We start from the raw sequence: 17766 nt of genomic DNA on the forward strand, positions 1-17766 counted from the left end.
CTCCGATCCTTCCCTGTTTGGTCTCACCCAAGACGGCGGCTCCTGTAGCAGCCGAGTGTCCCGGACTAGAAAGCAATAGATTTCTTGCTTCTGTCACACATTCCCCCAGCTGTGAGCCTTCCAACCTTCTAAATATTCCTTTATATGTGGTTCAGAGTTCTGGGGCCAGCCCCTGAGCCTGCTTGGTTGGGTATTCTGTGTTGTTTTGGCAGAGCTCCTTTACTACACTTCCACCTGATCCGCCATCTTGTTTGTTCCTCCCTGTTCAATTTTTTGAGTTTCAAGCAAGCTGTTTGCTTTGGAGATATCAAGGCAGGAAAAGTCTGCCCATCAGGGAAAATTCCCTTCTAGGATTGAAGTTAAAGGGAACCCACAAGCAGTGTAGTGTACAGGCTGATGACCACTTGAGTCCACTTGTTGAGTGGAGTGGGACAAATGCAGCAATGAAGACACGGGCTGAGTTTGGATATGTCCCATGGCACCCATTAACCTTGAAATGAGTGAGAGAGAAGAGGAAGGGCTGACTGGTCTGTGTGGACTCCTGAGCCCATGGGCACTGATCTGACCACTGGGGGCTAGGGCTGAGAGTGAAGTAGCCAGCTGGTTTGAAGTGCAGGGAGATGTATGTGTGTGTAAATTCCCAAACTTGAAGCTGGTTCCCATTTAACCCAGCTTGGATGGCTAGGGCTGAGCTGAGCAGAACCTGACCAGATGAATATAAAGATGTCTGGTACTGTGAGCAAGTGTAAACTGTTACAATTCAATGAACTGGACTTTTGTGTATGGTTACAATTGCTCAAAATTCCAGCCGGAATCAAAGAGTCTTCATATCAGGGAACACACTTGTCTCCTTAGTGTACTGAGTTATTGTTGTTGTTAAATGTTGTCAAGTCAGTTCCGACTCATTGTGACCCTGGTTTTCTAAGAAGTGATAGGGTTTTTGAGAAGCATCTGGTGGGTTTGAACCACTGACTGTCAATCTTGTGTTCCAGTGCTTTATCTTAGAGCACCACACCAGAACTCCACTGAGTTGTCAGGGATGGGCAATTTAGACACTGGCTATCAATAACAGTTGTTATTGTTGTTAAGTGCTATTGAGTCAGTTCTGATGCATAACAAACCTTTATAGGGTTTCAGAGGAATGGCTGGTGAGCTTGAGCCACCGAGTTTGTGGTTCAAACCAACTTTGCAGTCCAACACATCAACCCACAGTGCCACACCAGGATGCTTATCAAAAATGGGGGAGGGCTATAAAGGCATGAAGTAGCTGGCTTACAAACTTTCATGGGTGTGCTTAGTTTCTGAATAGTTTTCCTCTTTTCCAGAAGGGTCTGGTGAGACAGAGTGGGAAATGGTGCTGATAGGATTTTATGATTCAATTGTAATTGTTAGCAAGATAAATTGTGATTGTCACAACTGTAATTGTAGAAAATGTGTAACTCAAAGGGGGGAGTAGTTAATCTTTCCTATCAGGAACAGAAGATTCCAGGACTATCAAGAAGGAAGAGCCTGAGTGAAGCAAGAAATCCTACCCAGAAAAGGGGCAACAACAGAGATGGTGGCAGAAGGGGTGACATAGAGAGATAGAGCAACTGTGGGTTCTAGGTCCATGGACTGCGTAAGGCTGTATGCCTACTATGGGCAGGACACTGGTTTGCAGAATGTACCTTTTGGGTAGTTAAATGAATGTATATTTTTTGTTTTATATGTGTGTATCAATATTTTTGCTTTGTTTATTTGTGAAATATAAAATGTAAATGGTGGCCGCCATCTTAACCCAGGACCCGGACTCTGCCTCTCCCTTATCTGAACACCAGCCCCAGCTCCACTGAAGCCCGAGTCCCCCAAACCCTGCCTCACCGCCGCCATGGCAGACTCTAAATGCGCTGACCTTCCCGGCATTGCCAGGAATGAGCCAGATGTTTATGAAACCAGTTTCCTACTTGAGGATGATCAAGCAGAGTTTTATATGGAGCTGGAGGATCTGGAGGAGCTGATGAGCACAAGTGTGGAGCATATCATTGTCAATCCCAATGTTGCTTAAATAAGTTCAAAGACAAGAGAGTGGGGACAAAGGGACTTGATTTCTCAGATCGTATTGGAAAAACGAAGAGGACAGGATATGAATTTGGAGACTATGAGATGCTTGGAGAGGGTCTAGGAGTAAAGGAGAAACCTCAGCAAAAGTACCAGTGACTACTGCATGAGGTCCAAGAGCTGACAACCAAAGTTGAGAAAATCTAGACAACAGTGGAGTCAGCCACTGAGGAGAAGCTGACCCCTGGCTAAGCAGCTGATAGCCCTGAAGCAGCAGCTGGTTGCTTCTCACCTGGAGAAGCTGCTGGGACCAGATGCAGCAATCAACCTCACTGACCCTGATGGGGCTCTGGCTAAGCGCCTGTTGCTACAGCTGGAAGCCACAAAGAACAGCAAAGGCACAGGTTCAGGGGGAAAAGGCACCAGTGGGGACCTTGCGGATAGCAGCCTTGTCACATATGAACTTCACTTTCGGCCTGAGCAGGACAAGTTTTCTCAAGCTGCCAAAGTTGCAGAACTTGAGAAGGGCCTGACAGAGCTAGAGGCAACTGTATGCTGTGATCAGGATGTTAAGAACCCCCTTTCTGCAGGTCTGCAGGGAGCCTGTCTAATGGAGACTATAGAGCTGTTGCAAGCTGGATCTTGAACACGCTGGACCTTGAACTCCCTGGAGCTTGCAGTTTTGGATCAAGTGAAGACTCTACTACAGAGTGTCCTGGGAAAGGTCAATAAGATTGCCGAGCATAAAGCCTCTATAGAGGATGCAGATATACAAAACCAAGTGTACAAGCTGTATGAAACCATACAGCACTGGAGTCCGATTGCCTCCACTCTTCCTGAGCCGGTGCAGAGACTGGTCTCCATCAAGCAGTTCCATGAGCAAGCCATGCAGTTTGGCGAGCTTCTGATAATACGCCCAGCAGACGATTGCTAGCTCCCTAAAGGACAGGACCATGCTCTTAACCCAGGTGCAGACCACCATGCGTGAAAACCTGGCCACAGTTGAGGGCAATTTTGCCAGCGTTGATGACTGGATGAAGAAGCTGGGGATATGAGCACCTTTGGGAGATGGGGACCAGGGGCATTCTGGGCCCCTTTGAACTCAGTTACTAACAGCTTACATGGGCGGTCCCATCAGTGCTTTACTGTTCACTAGAATTCTCGCATTCCCATCCCATTGACACTGGGGGTAAGGGGTTCTTCTTGCATGTGGGATTTACACTCCTTCCCTACTGAATACAGAATGGTAACTGGTTGAAGTTTGATAGTGGTCTCCCCTCAGGCCCCATACGGGCTCACGTCCAAAACTACTTTGCCCACTGCGGAGAAGGGTTGGGTCATGTCCTCCAGCACAGTTTGAGTGGCTAATTGTAATACTATTTAAAACTGTTTCTGACCATTAAATGCTGTCGTACCCTGAAAAAAGAGATGTAAATGGGGAACCACAGGTAAGAAATAGGATCACTGTTGTTTCAGGGAAGGGCTTGTAGTCATTGAGATGAAACAAAATGTATGATTGTTGAATGCAAAGTTGATCTTATCTGTAAACCTTCACTCAATTTACAATAAAAAGTTTAAAATATATATATATATATATACCCTCAGAAACCATATACAGGGTCGCTATAAGTTAGAACTAACTCCATGGCACACAACCACTACCACCACCACCATAGATATTTTTAGATTTGTCATTCACAGTTAAGTTTTCCTTGCGGATTTATCAGAAATGCCACAAAATGGGATATATCAGACTCATAAAGAAAAATATAATATTTTAACATAAGCGATACTGGACTAAATCAAGATTTTAAAAACTATTATACAGAAACAAATGAAGTTTTTCAACTTACTGTTAATCTAGAATTGTATGGATCCCAAATTAACTGCACTGGACTGAGTAAACATAAATAATTATTATAAGATGTATAAAGAATATTGCTATTGTTCAGTGTTCTATTATCTAGATATAAAGACCAATAGTTTCATTTTCTTTCCGTTAGTCCAGATCTGTATTTTACTAGTATAATCATTTAACTTAAATTTTTGTACTTCAGATAGGATTAGATTAAACAATGTCATAGCACATGTCAAAACTCTGACTAAATATATTCAGAATGTGTTAAATGATTATGCCTGTGAATGCTAAAATTCCAATAATGATAAAAGTGGCTATTTAAAACCAATGGCCTTCTTTTACGCTATTTATACCAACTGTAAGATTGCTAAGTATTGTCCACTTTAAATTCAGTACTCTAAAGAACGTTTTCATAGACTAAAGGACCTTTTAACAACAAAAGAAAAACTCCTAATATCTGCCTAAAATTTTTCCAGAGGAATACACACACACACACACACACACACACACACACACACACACACACGGAAAACGTCAAAAGGTTCATGGAAACATTCTATTGTCTTTTAATTCCATTTTTCCACAAACTTTTAGAAGCTCCACTGTGTATGTATATGTGTACAAATACATATATATATATGTAGTCCTGGTGTGGCGCTGTAGGATAAGCATTTGATTGTAATGCCAGTTTGAACCACAAGGTTGGTGATTCACACTCACCACCTGCTCCTCAGAAACCCTATACAGGGATGATATGAGTTGGAATTGACTCGATGGCACTTAACAACATCTATCTATCTATCTGTCTATCTATCTATCATCTATCTAGATTAGAAAAAAATATCAGCTAAAGATCCCCTGGAGACTTGTTGGAAAAAGGCTGTATGTAGTTCTCCGTGTGATTCCTTGTACTACTAAATTACAGGGCATTATGGATGCATCATGAACAGGTTTGACACAGTGAAGAAAGGACTGTGAGTGTTTCATCCTGTTGTCCACAGGGTTACTTGAATTTGGAACTGACTTGACAGTATCTACCAACAAATACCTGGATATACTTCTACCAAATGAAGAAAGATGCTGCTCCTACTTGGAGAGTTCAACCAACTAAAGGACTAAAACTAAAATTCAAAAATCTCCAGGATGAAAAACAAAAAAAATTTGGCTTGGACAACTCATCCCCAAATCCAGAACCATATGAACTCTTTTTTCCAAAATACCAGATCACATAAATAGAGATAAAGTTCTCAGACTGAATTATTTATTTTTCTAGTATTTGCTATCCTTTTGTCTTACATGCCTTCCTGGTGTGGCGCTGTGGGATAATGCACTGGATCACAAGATCAGTTTGAGTTGCAAGGTTGGCAGTTCAAACCCACCAGACAGATGTTCCTCAGAAACCCTATGCAGGGTAGCTATGAGTTGAAACTGACTCTGACTCAAAGGTACTTAACTAAACTTTCCCTTAGTGAATGAATGTTATTTCAAGTATTGCTTTGTACCTAACCATCATTGTTTTTGAAGTAGCTTTTTTTCTATCAATTGGAGCTCTAGCATGGCACTGTAGAATAAACACTGGACTGCTACCTGCAAAGTGGGTCAAAACCCACCAGCCACTAATCAGAAACTCTATCCAGGGTCACTATGAGTTGGAACCAACTCGATGGCTCCCAACAACATATCTGTAATGATCACTGAGGCCTGAAAAGAGTGATTTTTGTCAAATTGGCTCAATCAGGAGTAAACACCTCATGTTGCTCTAGGATTAACACCACCGGAGAAATGAGAACAAACATTCCTGTATCTGTTAAAAAGCTGTCTTCAATGGCAGTGCCATCTTTCTCTGACCTTTTTAATTGATTACCACAAAGGATAAGGTTAATAGGGAGGAATTTTATTGTAAACTAGTTAATTCAGTTATTAATTATAATTGAAATAATGTATTAATAATTGTTATAATTTGTGACATATGTTAAATGCCTTTGAGTTATTTCTGACTCATAACTGTACAGAGTTTCCTAGGAACAGCTGGTGGGTTTGAACTGCCAACCTTATGGTTCAAACTGACTTTCCAGTCCAGTGCATTATTTCGCAGTGCCATACCAGGACTCCTAGTTGTTAAGTGCCATCAAGTCAGTTCTTACCCATAGCTACCCTGTATAGGGTTTCCAAAGAGCAGCTGGTGGGTTTGAACCACTGACCTTAAGGTTCAAACTGACTTTGCAGCCCAGTGCATTAGTCCACAGTGCCACATCAGGACTCTAGTTGATATATAGTGAAATGTATAATGAAGTGTATTGTTGTTATTGTTAAGTTGGTTCCGACCCATAGCTACTCTGTGTAGGGATTCCAAAGAGCGACTGGTGAACTTGAACTGCAGACATTGCAGTTCAAAGTGACTTTGCAGTCCAGTGCATTAACCTACAGTGCCACACCAGGACTCTGAAGTGTATAGGTTGGGCAAAAAACATGTCCCCAAATAACTAATGTATTGTAAAAGACTTCAAAAGAATTAGGTACTTGATATAGGAAGGCTTCTGTCAAAGATGCAAGCTAGTCTTTATTTGTTGTTGTTGTTGTTTATGGTTTATTCTGAGCTGCCTTCCAAAACTCAGCTAGCCAGTATACCTCAGTAAGCCTGCAGGCATCCTTGCTCCTTCCTCCCTCTCACAGCATGCTCCTAAGAAGAGGCATTCATTCAGTCTGACTCTCTAAATATCCAGAAAATAAACTGGTAAATGGCTCAAATCTTAAGATTAGTAAAAAAATGTTTTGGGGTCTTGCCATTGTCTTGAATCTGTTTAAGCATTATTTTGTAAATGTCAACCATCAGATTTTTTTGTAAATTTCTGAATCCTCTGTATTTAAGCTCTGTGAAAATTTCCTTTGAAGGAACTAAACCCCTAAATAATTTGCAATTATTCCAAGAAACTCAGGCACTGGAAAAAGGATTGCTAAAAGTTAAAGATGCAACTGAAGCCAAACATCTTTCAACCAGATATGGAATGAGGGAACTTTGGGGACAAAATAGGGGTTTTTCCTATAGTGGCATTTAACCTGCAAGGAGAAACTACCATGTATATTAATGGAAACTCTTGCTAATTTCTAATTGACACTGGTGCTATAGTTTCTACAATTAACTCCATGTATTTACAAAAGTCTCTGCTCCAGAGTACTAAAAATTCAAAAGTTGTGGGGATTATAGTCAAGACTTTAATTCACTCAACACCTGTTCTGATTTACCTTGGTCCTATTGAAGATTTTCGTTCTTTTCTGCTTAGCCCTGACTTTCCTATTACTTTCTTTGACAGAAACCTTTTATCTAGAGAGGTGCCTGTCATTTACAATTTTCAGAAAAGGAGATTATTCTGATTTTCTTAATGGATTAATTTAGGAAACATTAATTAAAAAACAATGAACTAAGATCAAGGTTATTGAAAAGTGGAAGAAAGATTGTTCTTAGGATCCCATAACCTAATGATAAGAACCTAATCAAGAGTTTGTGTTACTTAAATAATTTCATGTCCCTATTGTAAAAACTCTCCATAAAAGATCCCATTTGGGATGAGATAAAATTATGAAAAATTTAAAGAAATACTGGTGGGGACAATTTTTGAAGCTGTCAAGCAAGCATGTTGCTTCTCACTGCTCTATTTGTTTCTTGTATATAGAACCCAAATAAACCTTTTAAAATTTTGCCTGGAAGACACCCATTACATTTAGGGATTATGCTTGAATGGCTACTAAATTTTATCAAGCTTTCACCTTTAAATGGTTACAAATAGTATGTACTGGTAATGGTTTGCAGATTTAGGACTTTGACTGACATTTGTAGCTAAGAAACTTGTTTTTTTGAACTCTTAATTGTGAATTGAATGAAGGTTTACACACAATATCATCAGCTTTATTTACATTCAATAAATCATATACTTTGTTTCCTCTCAATGATTACAGTCCCCTCCATGTAACAATTTATCCTGTTTCCTCCTTGTGGTTCCTATGTGCATTCCACCCACCTTCCTATCCTATCCCTACTCATTATGCCTGAGGCATATGTTGCCCTTTCCACTTTGAATGATTGAGCATTCCATGGAGAACATACATACCTTGCTAGTGTTGCTCTCTCCCTTACAAACCTATCTATTACTTGGCTGAAAATTGGGTCATGAGGGTGAGTTCCTTTCCAGACCTGAAGGGTGATCGAGGGTCATAGTTTCAGGTTCCTCCAGTCTCTTTCTGACTAGAAAACCCAGACTTTGAAGAACTTTTTATGATTAAATAATTTTTTGTTCCACATTTTCTCTGGCTCTATCGGGAACCTTCGAATGTGACCCCTTTCAGGGCAGTTGGTAGTGGTAGCTGGGCACCATCTAGTTCTTCCGGTCTCATGGTCTTACCAGACTAATGTTCCATTATTCCACTGAATTAATGGATTCCATGCATTTTCAGTTCTTATTACTCTTCTTTCCTCCGCACAGGAAGAGACCAATAAGTGCACCTTAGACGCCTGCTCATAAGATTTCAAGATTCCAGGTGCTACTCACCAAAGTAGGATATAGAACATAGTCTTTGTGGATGATGCTCTACCAATTGACTGTGTCCCCCGAGACTGTGGTCCCAAACTCCCAGGACCAGCAACTCATTGCCTTTAAATGGTTGTTAATATCTAAGAAGTTTTCACAATTTTGCCTGCTGTATGCTTCACCACATTCATGTATTTGTGGGATGTTAAGTGCCGTTGAGTTGGTTCTGACCCATAGTGACCCTGTATAGGGTTTCCAAGGAGTGGTTGGTGAGCTTGAACCACCGACCTTGCATTTCAAACCAACATTGCAGTCCAGCACATTAACCCTCAGTGCCACACCAGGACTTCTTTGTGGAATACATAAGGGATATATATAGATATTGTTGTTGTTAAGTGCTATCGAGTCAATTCTGATCCATAGAGACCCTGTATGGGGTTTCCAAGGAGCAGCTGGTGAGCTTGAACCACTGACCTTGCAGTTTGAAAGACTTTCAAGTCTGATGCATTAATCCACAGTGTCACACCAGAATACATTTGCTATATACCCCATTCTTCCTTACCCATTCAGCCTGTCTCAGTCCATGTATCTATATGTGCAGAACACTGGTGTTCCAAGTTGTGTTGTTGTTGTTAAGTGCCGTTGAGTTGGTTGTGACTCATAGTGACCCTGTATAGGGTTTCTGAGGAGCAGCTGGTGAGCTTGAACCACTGACCTTACAGTTCAAATGGCTTTGCAGTCTGGTGCATTAACCCACAGTGTCACACCAGGACTCTCAAGTTGTGTATATATCACTATTTACCTGCATCCCTCCCTGGGCCTTCACCTATCTTCATCATCCTGCCACCCTCCCTCTTCTTGTAGATTGCCCTCCCTGGCACTGGAGCTAATATTCTATTCTCTAGCCAGTGACTTACTCTCCCTCCCCTGGCAACCATCAAAGAATATTTTAGTATTCTTAAGTTTTTATAATAATGGTCTCATATAATTTGTCCTTTTGTGATTAACTAATTTTACTTAGCATAAAGACCTCCAGATTCATCCTCGTTATGAGGTGCTTTTCAGATTCATCATTATTCTTCAATGTTGCATAGTATTCTATTGTTTATGTACCAAAATTTGTTTATTCACTCTTCCACTGGTAGGTATTTAGGTTGTCTCCATTTTTTGCCTATTGTGAATAGTGCTGTGATGAACCTCAGTGTGCATATATTTACTTGTATCAAGGATGTGTTCTAACTGAGCTCCCTTTATCAGCAAATACATCCATATTAAGGGCTCTGTGGTTTCAATCAGTGTTTCATTGTATGGTCATTTAGTGGCAGTGTGCCACAACAGTCAAGAGATCAAACAACGTATTGCTTTAGGCAAATCTGCTGCACAAGACCTTTTTAAAGTGTTGAAGAGCAAAGATGTCAGCTTGAGGACTAACGTGCACCTGACTCAAGCCATGGTGTTTTCAGTAACCTCATATGCATGCAAAAGCTGAACAGTGAATAAGGAAGACCGTAGAAGAACTGATGCTTTTGAGTTATGGTGTTGGAGGAGAATATTGAAAGTGCCATGGGCTGCCAAAAGAACCAATAGATCCGTTTTGGAAGAAGTGCAGCCAGAGTGCTCCTTAGAGGCCAAAATGGCCAGACTTTGTTTCTCATACTTTGGACATATTGTCAGGAGAGACCAGTCGCTGGAGAAGGATATCATGTTTGGTAAGGTGGAGGGTCAGAGAAAAAGAGGAAGACCTCCAATGAGATTGATTGGCCAAGTGGCAGTATCGATGGACTCAAGCGGGGCAACAGTAGTGAGGTTGGCCCAGGATCAGGCAGTGTTTCGTTCTGCTGTGCATAAGGTCACTATTGGTCATTACCGACTCGATGGCACTTAACAACAACAACAATGCCACAACATCTTCAAGTGCATCTCAGACAGAACTTGAAGATATTGTGGCGTATGTAAATTATTAACTAATGTGTGCAAACTGTTCTAAATAATTATGGTAATGAACTTCAAGAGATCAATACTGAAATATCTATGAAGGGAAAATTTAGTACTTTAAAATAGAATGTCTCTTGCAGCCCAAGAAGGTATTTGTGCCAGTAAAAACTTACTGCTGTCCATATTCCTGATAATAGTGTTAACATTGGATAGTGGAAAAAACTGCTACTCTATTTTGGAATCTTTATGTTCCTCATTCTTTCTATTGTTATAATGATAAAATGTTGTTTTGCTTTAGTTCAACCCATTTTATATATGAGATGCTGTGTTTCAGAACCATTTGATCCCTGTATTGTTTTGTTCCATCAATAAACTCTAATTTTAACAGAAATTCCAATTTGCTCTTTGACAGTATATTGACTCTATACACTTATGTAACATAGCAGAAGCAGCTTTCCTGAAAAGACAACTTAGTCCTTCTCAATTTGGCTTAGATCCTCAAAGGATGTATCCCAAGTCAGCACAGTGTGGTGAAAATGAACATAGAGCATGGTGAAGAACCGGATGGTATCAGGATAAGAATGCAGACAATAAACCTGAACAGTAAAAACCAAGAAGCCATGGTTTTAAAGGTCTAAAACCATCTGGTGGTGGTGGTTATGTGCTGTAGAGTTGGTTTTGATGCATAGCGACGCTGTGTAGGGTTTCCGAGGCTAAAATCTTTATGGGAGCAGAAAGCCTCATCTTTCTCCCATGAAATGGATGGTAGATTCGAACTGCTAATCTTGAGGTTAGCAACCCGATTTGTAACCACTATGCTACCAGAGCACAGGAACTTTTTAAAGTGTTGAGGAGCAGAGATGTCAGCTTGAAGACTAAGGTGTGCCTGACCCAAGCCATGGTATTTTCAATAACCTCATATGGATGTGAAAGCTGGATAGTGAATAAGGAAGATCGTAGAAGAATTGATGCCTTTGAGTTGTGGTGTTGGAGGAGAATACTAAAAGTGCCATGGACTGCCAAAAGAACCAATAGATCTGTTTGGAAGAAGTGCACCTAGAATGCTCCTTGAAGGCCAGGATGGCCAAGCTTCATCTGTCATACTTTGGACATGTTGTCAGGAGGGAACAGTCGCTGGAGAAGGATGTCATGCTGGGTAAGATGGAGGGTCAGAGAAAAAGAGGAAGACCCCCAACAAGATGGATCAGCCAGGTGGCATCATTGATGGCTGCGGTGGTGGGGTTGGCCCAGGATTGGACACTGTTTCGTTCTGTTGTGCATGGGGTCGCTATAAGTCGGTTTCGACTCAATGGCACCTGACAACAACAACAACATGCTACCAGAGCTTCTTCTAAAACCATCTAGGGAAGTCAAATCCATACTGAAGATTGTAAGCCAAGTCCATGCTGAAGATAATGTAAGGTCATACAAAGAATAATGATGGTGTGGACAAAGGATGTTCAACTGAAATTTTCTGATCAAAAGAAGGGATTAATATGGACACTGGAAACTCCCAGATTTATAGGTACTTGGCCTTAGTTAGACAAGTTAGGATAAGGTCCATTCACTCTTTCCCTTAGTTACATTATGGAAAAAGAGGACTGGTTAATAACTGTGCCTAAGAAAACAGGAGTCCTGGTGTGGCACCATAGGATAAGCACTCAACCTCAAGGTCGGTGGTTCAAACTCATCATCAGCTTCTCGGAAACCCAATACAAAGGTTGCTATGAGTTGGAACCAACTTGATGGCACTTAACAACAACACGTAAAACAAGGAGACCTGGTAGCGTTTATGAGCTGCTGGGCTGCTAACCCCAAAGACAGCAGTTCGAATCTCCCTGTAGCTCCATGGGAGAAAGATAAGGCTTTCTGATTTACAGCCTTGGAAACTCTATACTGAGTGGCTGTGAGTCAGAACCAACTGCACAGCCTGCAACCACCACCTCACCTAAATAAAACCACCTAAGTAGAGCAAAGACGGGAATGCTCGAGGACACATGTAAGTATCAGAATCCTTTAATGGCTGCTGTAGTCCCACCTGAACTAGTGAATAAATTGACCTGCCAACAATCATGAGCTTGTTTTTTCTTTGACCTGTGTAGTATATTGTTGTTGTTGTTAAGTGCTGTCAAGTCCGTTCTGACTCATTGTGACCCTGTATAGGGTTTCCAAGGAGTGACATCATGATGGGTTTGAGCCACTGACCTTGTGTAGTATATAATGGACATCATAACTGTGACTCAGCAGATTCCATCAGCCTCTGGGTCCATGCTGATGGTCTTCCTCATTTTAACGACTGGCTTTGTTATTGTCTCTGTCTTGCTTTAGGCTTAATGAAAGCATGTCTGTTAAACATTTTTGAGCCTGGGGTCTTTTACCCTAGAGTTTTCTGAAGTCTCAGCACCTAGGAGTGAGCATGACAAGATGGCCTCTTCTCCTCAATGGTCAGTTTGGGCCGTGGTTAGACAGAGACTTGTATCATGGGGAATTCACTTCAACTTGAGGTGCCAGTCCAGCAGGGGCCGTTCCACATCAAGAAGCTGGGGGTTTGGATACTAAGCTGAAGTCCTGGAAGTGGATAGTTTCTGATGGTAACAAAGTATTGGACCCACTCATGAAGGCCTTCTAGGCCTGCTTCACACAGGCAGCCTGAGGCAGCCTAAGGGAAAAATGCATGGTGAAGTGTCCTAACCTTAGATGTGGACTGTGGACCTAAGAATGGAATGGAAGGTTGTCACTGGTATCTGGGAAAGGGGACTTTGCTGGAGTAAAAAGTACTCCTCACCCAAGAGGTGTAACTCATGAAAATTACCTTTTGAGAAAGTATACAATAAATCCATGCTTATTGTAAAAAGGGAACACTGTCACTCTATGAGATAAGCACTGGACTGTGAATTACAAGGTCTAAGGTTTGAGCCTGTCAGCCACTCCATGGGAAGATGAGGTTTTCTGCTCCCATTAATGATCGAAAGCCTCAGAAACCCTATTGGTATTGCTGTTAAGTGCCATCAAGTCGATTCCGACCCACAGTGACACTGTATAGGGTTTCTGAGGAGCAGCTGGTTAGCTTGAACTGCCGACCTTGAAGTTCAAACAGCTTTACTGTCTGGTGCATTAACCCACAGTGCCACACCAGGATTCCTACAGAGTCACTATAAATAGGAACCGACTTGATGGCATTTAACAATAACAAAGTTGTAGAAAACTGAAAAGACATAAAGTCAAATAAAATGACCTAAATTTTAATTACCCCTAAAACAATAACATTTTCAAGTATATCCTTCCTGACAATTCCCAATGGATACAAGTAAATACATTTGAAATTATTTCAGCTTAAAGAGTATTATTGAACCACAGAAACTTGGGTTCAACCACGCTAATACTCTCTGAGCATCAGTCCTTCTTTTGCCTAGTTGTTTTTAGGACACCGAGGGATTTCTTTCTGTCTACCATTAGTGTGCCAAATGCTTGCTCATTTAAGTTCAGAAAGAAACTGTGGAAGAAACAAATGAGAGATTTGTATATCTGGAAAAAAATTGGAAACCTCTGTAGATGGGAATTCAAAGGAAGGCAGGCATATGTTTCTTGGTACAATTGAAGCTCAGAAAATGAAGAAAAGTCCTTATTCTTTCCCATACAAGTGTTGACATCCTGTCAGAAGGCTATTGAACAAGGAAAACTGAATACCACAGACCCAGTTAAATACCAACATAGTTTGTTTCCTTAGGTGTTACCATAGCTAAGAAACATCTGGGTGAATTCCTATACAACACTCATTCTCTTTGCATAAAAGGGTCAAAACTGGGCACAAAAGACAGTGTGAGAGAGTCATTAAAGAGAACCCCTTTGGTTTCAACAGGGAGATACATTCACAAAGCTTTATTGAAGTTGTTTCCCTCACCCAGTTGAAGTAACAAGTCATTTGAACTTGCAGGTCAATTTACATTACAGTCTCAGGCGATAATGTTCAGTATCTCTAAAGGCTAAACTGTTAGTTTCCTTTTTAATACAAGTAACATAGATGTTTTTAAAGAGAAATTTAACCTTGTAAATGGCACAAGGTTTTCATCATTAAATTAGTTGCAAAGAATATATAAAGAGGCAAACAAAATAGCTATTCAAACTATGTAACAGATAGAATGATACAATGTTACAGAATAACCACAATGATTTGTTGTTAAATGTGTTGAGTTGGTTTCAACTCATGCCAACCATGTATAGGGCTTCCAGAACCGTTGACCTTGTGGTTCAAACCATAGGATATACAAAAATAAAGCAATCTTAATACCAAAAAATATTACATTTTTGACCTTGGAACTGGGCACACAAAATCTGAAACCTGTAGTTCTCCCTCCCTGGATGTTTTAGAGGTCCTTGGCTAGGACAGATAGGACACCAGTACCTTGGCAGACCTACCTATGCTTCTCTATCCCATCTTATAGCATCACTGTGGGGGGTGGGGAGAAGGGTTTCAACTATTCTCTTATGGGTTAGGGTTAAGCCTCAATTGTCAATTCAGAGATTGGGCCAAAGTATGTGTAATAACATAAGGTGTCAGATGTTTCAAATACTTCTATCCTAGTGCCAACACACCAGAACACATGGTTGTATGTGGAAGGAGAGGGCATGCCCACCACTCCACAGCTCACCTGCACTGCCTGCCTCCTCACTTCTAGCCCATCAGGAGTTTACTGTCAAGGGTGTGTCAAAGGAGAGGATGGCTAGGGCTGATGGCTTCCACCCCTCACTGCCCTGGATCTTCAGGACTCTCTGAACATCAACAGCTTGGGTTCTAACTGAGTGGTTTTGGTGAATTTCTGTAGAACTGGGTACAGGAAGACAGCCTTGTCTCATTTCAAAAAATTTTTAAAAACCGCCCTTTATCATCAAAGCTTAGATTATATAAAAGAGTTGTAATGCTAAGAATATAGCCTGCAAAAGGAAAAAGGTTTTAGTTGTTATTAAAAATAAGTAAAACTGTATTTTTCACAGCACACACAGCAAGATGTACGTAATACCCTTTGAATAAAAATTTTCTTAGCTCCAAAATGGATATTTTAAAACATTAAAAAGCTCTTGTTGTCATACTAAATTTGTGGGACTCTGATCAAATCCCCTACATTAACTGTGCTGGGAGAGAGAGAGGGCTTTTTGTCACATTCAGACATGGTCAATCCTTGAAAAGCTGGACTCTGGCTTTGCATGTTGCTTGTCGCTTAGTTGAACTCTGGGCTGAATTTGAACAATTCAGTTTCCTTTTTTGAGGTGCACTGGGTGGGATGAGAACACCATACTAAAAGCAAGAGTGAGAAAAGCAGGGGAAAAAAACAAACAAAACAGTTACAGCACTTTATTTCTGAGTGAAGGTCTCAGGTACACATGCCCTTTTCTTGCTTCTAGATATACTTAATCTTGAAAAACTCTAAGTCGTATAAGAGGGCTTCATAAAATTGACGAAAAAGTTCCATTATCGTTCAATTCCATTTCACCACAATCCCAAACAGATAAGAGCTTTCATGGCAAAAGCTATCAGACCTCTTCTCAAAGATAGCTTGGCTGAGAGCATCTGCCAAGGGATAAGCCTAAGGCAGGACTAAGGCTGCCCAGAGCTTAGACTTTCAACCTCATACCCTTTCACAGAGCACAACTCTGCCCACCAAGAAGCACTTGTAAGGTATTTCACCCCACGCAGTGCTCCTGGACTCACATCTTCTCCCTTGGTCCCTTCCTAAACTAAAAGTCTCTCATTGCCAAATATGTCCACAGTGACATGGGAAGTCTTGAATACTCTGAAGCATTCCTTTCCTACAAGGAAAATAAATCCTTTCTTAGCTGATTATCCAAGTTTCTTCATCACCTAGTCTATTTTTCTGTTTAGCCCCTCACTCACTACTCAACAAATTTGGACATATTGTCCGGAGGAAACAATCGTTGGAGAAGGATGTCATGCTGGGTAGGGTGGAGGGTCAGAGAAAAAGAGGAAGACCCCCAACGAGATGGATCAGCCAGGTGGCATCATTGATGGACTCAAGTGTGGCAGTGGTAGTGAGGTTGGCTCAGGATTGGACATTGTTTCGTTCTGCTGTGCATGGGGTCACTATGAGTCAGTTCTGACTCGATGGCACCTGACAACAACAACTCAACAATAAGAATTCTCTACTCTGGTCCGACTGGTCCCCTCAGGGTGCCCTAAACACACTCAGCTTATTCCAGCGTCAAGCCTTTGTGCTACGCTCATTGCCAAATATGTCCACCCTTCTCCCTGCTATGCATCAGACACAATCCAGCTTTCTGGATCTAGTAGTTTCAAGCTTTTCTGTCAGCTCTCCCAACGCTGAAACCAAACAGAACTTCCATGTATTCTTCCTCTGACATTTGAAAAATACTGATATACTGGCCTACTTTTTCTTTTCTGGTGCTGAAGGGAACATACGGATAAAAGGGCAATCATGGGATAATGAGGGGCGGCAGTACTAGTTAGGAACAGAATGCTGCTTCCCACCTGCCTGCCCACTACACTCATTCATTCAGTTAATAAACATCTATTAGTCACTGTCTTTGAGCTAGGCACCTACTATGTGTAAGTCAATAAGGTACAATTGGAGCAACATCCTCTACAAGGTTGGCTCCTCTTCTCCTCAGTTCTCTTGTTAGTAGAGAATTTAAATAGTGACGAATATATCCAAGTGGAGTCCTGGTGTGGCGCTGTATAGCCGTTTGAACTGTAAGGTAGGCAGTTCAAGCTCACCAGCTGCTCCTCAGGAACCCTATACTGGGTATCTATGAGTTGGAATCGACTCAGTGGCACTTAATCACAACAACAACATACCCAAGTAACCAGGCTTGGAAATTATACATATGAAACAACAAATCTGAAAGCTTATTAGCAGTTATACAAGGCCTTAAACAAATCAACTCATCAGTTTCAGTGACCTTCTCTAAAAGGAGGGGATCCCTTTCCCTGGAAAACATTTCCCATCCTCCAGGGCCACTGGGAACACTGGATGAAATACTGGTGAGAACATTAAAAAGCATGATTCATGTGCTCACTATCTTTATCTTTTAATATTAGGACAATAATGGTAAACAAAGCACCCACTTTCCATATGTGTAGGAAGAAACACTAGGTGACAAAGGTTCAGACATTTTAAAAGAAAAGTTTAAAGTGAAGACCTTCACTTTCAAAGTCATAACTTTGTTGTTGTTGTCAGGTGCCATTGAGTCGGAACCGACTCATAGTGGTCCCATGCACAGCAGAACGAAACAATGTCTGATCCTGGGCCAACCTCACTGCTGCTGCCACACTTGAGTCCATCAATGCTGCCACTTGGCCGATCCATCTCGTTGGGGGTCTTCATCTTTTTCTCTGATCCTCCATCTTACCCAGCATGACATCCTTCTCCAGCGACTGTT

The 17766-nt window shown here is 41.3% G+C and overlaps 2 pseudogenes; one reads left to right on the forward strand and one right to left on the reverse strand.

The window, feature by feature from the left end:
• The first annotated feature begins 1867 nt into the window (after positions 1 to 1867).
• Positions 1868 to 3092, forward strand: LOC102824320 (annotated as a pseudogene).
• Positions 3093 to 15523: 12431 nt separating this feature from the next.
• LOC102824696 overlaps positions 15524 to 17766 on the reverse strand; it is a 78763-nt pseudogene continuing 76520 nt past the window's right edge.

This window comes from Chrysochloris asiatica, unplaced genomic scaffold (genome assembly GCF_000296735.1).
Source record: "Chrysochloris asiatica unplaced genomic scaffold, ChrAsi1.0 scaffold00337, whole genome shotgun sequence".
Classification (NCBI taxonomy): domain Eukaryota; kingdom Metazoa; phylum Chordata; class Mammalia; order Afrosoricida; family Chrysochloridae; genus Chrysochloris; species Chrysochloris asiatica.